This window comes from Rhinoraja longicauda, chromosome 39 (genome assembly GCF_053455715.1).
Source record: "Rhinoraja longicauda isolate Sanriku21f chromosome 39, sRhiLon1.1, whole genome shotgun sequence".
NCBI classification, from domain to species: Eukaryota; Metazoa; Chordata; class Chondrichthyes; order Rajiformes; family Arhynchobatidae; genus Rhinoraja; species Rhinoraja longicauda.
In genome coordinates, this window is record NC_135991.1 from 8,319,985 (window position 1) to 8,322,211 (window position 2,227).

A 2,227-nucleotide genomic window follows, 5' to 3' on the forward strand; every position below is an offset into this window, starting at 1 on the left:
AAACTGCACACAGTACTCCAGGTGCGGTCTCACTAGGGCCCTGTACAACTGCAGAATGACCTCTTTGCTCCTATACTCAACTCCTCTTGTTATGAAGGCCTACATTCCATTGGCTTTCATCACTTGTACATCAGTCACTGAAAGGAAGCATGCAGGTACAGCAGGCAGTGAAGAAAGCCAATGGCATGTTGGCCTTCATAACAAGAGGAGTTGAGTTTAGGAGCAAAGAGGTCCTTCTACAGTTGTACAGGGCCCTGGTGAGACCGCACCTGGAGTACTGTGTGCAGATTTGGTCTCCTAATTTGAGGAAGGACATCCTTGTAATTGAGGCAGTGCAGCGTAGGTTCACGAGATTGATCCCTGGGATGGCGGGACTGTCATATGAGGAAAGATTGGAAAGACTGGGCTTGTATTCACTGTAGTGTAGAAGGATGAGAGGGGATCTTATAGAAACATATAAAATTGTAAAAGGACTGGAAAAATGTTCCCAATGTTGGGCGAGTCCAGAACCAGGGGCCACACACAGTCTAAGAATAAAGGGGAGGCCATTTAAAACTGAGGCGAGAAGGAACTTTTTCATCCAGAGAGTTGTGAATTTGTGGAATTCTCTGCCACAGAGGGCAGTGGAGGCCGATTCACTGGATCGATTTAAGAGAGAGTTAGATAGAGCTCTAGGGGCTAGTGGAATCAAGGGATATGGGAGAAGGCAGGCACGGGTTATTGATTGTGGATGATCAGCCATGATCACAATGAATGGCGGTGCTTGCTCGAAGGGAGGGAGGGGAGAGGGAGGGGGGGGAGGGAGAGAGAGGGGTCGGGAGAGGGGGGGGAGAGAGAGGGAGGAGGGAGAGAGAGAGGGAGGAGGGAGAGAGAGAGGGAGGAGGGAGAGAGAGAGGGAGGAGGGAGAGAGAGAGGGAGGAGGGAGAGAGAGGGAGGAGGGAGAGAGAGGGGGGAGGGAGAGAGAGGGGGGAGGGAGAGAGAGGGGGAGGGAGAGCGAGGGGGGAGGGAGAGGGGGTCGGGAGAGAGAGGTGGAGAGGGGGAGGGAGAGGGGGGCGGGAGGAGAGGGGGCGGGAGAGGGGAAGGAGAGAGAGGGGGAAGGGGGAGGGAGAGGAGAGGGGGGGAGGGAGAGAGAGGGGGGCTAGTAGTCTAGTAGTAAATTGAAATACCTTGAGCAGGGCTTCCATCATCCCACAAGAGACCAAGGCTTCTCCACCGGCATCGTAGCTGGCCAGATGGTAGAGGAAGGAGAACAGTGCCGTGGCAAACTGGTGGGGATACGGCTCCATTGACGGATCTGACAGGAGGACAAACACCAGACGCAAATCAGCATCGAGAAACCCCCCTCCTCCCCCCCGCCCAACCGCCAACACGCGGCGGCCAACTGCCCCTCCCCCGTTGGACGATCGACAAGTTCGGAAGCGGTGGGAGCAGAACGAGGCCCTTCGGCCCATCGAGTCTACTCCGCCATTGCTTTACTCTACGTCTCCCTCTCAACCCCATTCTCTCCCTCTCAACCCCCCCCTCCGGGCTAATCAAGAATCTATAGGCTAAAACTCATGTTTGTTTGTTTGTTTGTTTGTTCCAGAACTACAGCCAAAACGGTACACGATCGCGCAACAATTTTAGGCCCACCTTACTCACCGTCCTCCCTTCGGTGCTAATGGGAGAAGTTTCAATGAATCGGTGTTATATTTTAAAGTTATTCACGTTTTAAAGTTTATATCTATCTCCTAGGGAGGGAGGGGAGAGGGAGGATAACGGGGGGTTGAGGGGGATGGAGTAGGGGAAGGGGGGAGGGGGAAGGGTAGAGGGGGAGGGGAGAGGGGAAGGGGGATGGAGTGGGGGGGAGGGGAAGGGGGATGGGGTAGGGGGCAGGGGAGGGGGAATGGGGAGGGGTAGGGGGAATGGGGAGAGGGAAGGGGGAGGGGAAGGGGGAGGGGGGAAGGGGGAGGGGGAGGGGAAGGGGGGGGGGGGAGGGAAGGGGGAGGGGAAGGGGGAGGTGGGAGGGGATGGGGAAGGGGGATGGGGAAGGGGGGAAGGAGGAAAAGGGGGGTTGAGGGGGATGGAGTGGGGGGGAGGGGAAGGGGAGAGGGGAAGGCGGGAGGGGAAGGGGGAGAGGAAGGGAAGGGGGGAGGGGAAGGGAGAGAGGGAGAGGGTGCTGTACCAATGCAGGAGAGGTTTGTGTCCAACTTAGTCTAGTCTATCTTAAAAATATCCATCAACGACC

The 2,227-nt window shown here is 56.5% G+C and overlaps 1 protein-coding gene across 1 annotated transcript in view; it reads right to left on the reverse strand.

Moving 5' to 3' along the window:
- LOC144611183 (E3 ubiquitin-protein ligase HUWE1-like) overlaps positions 1-2,227 on the reverse strand; it is a 231,474-nt gene that overhangs the window by 162,208 nt on the left and 67,039 nt on the right.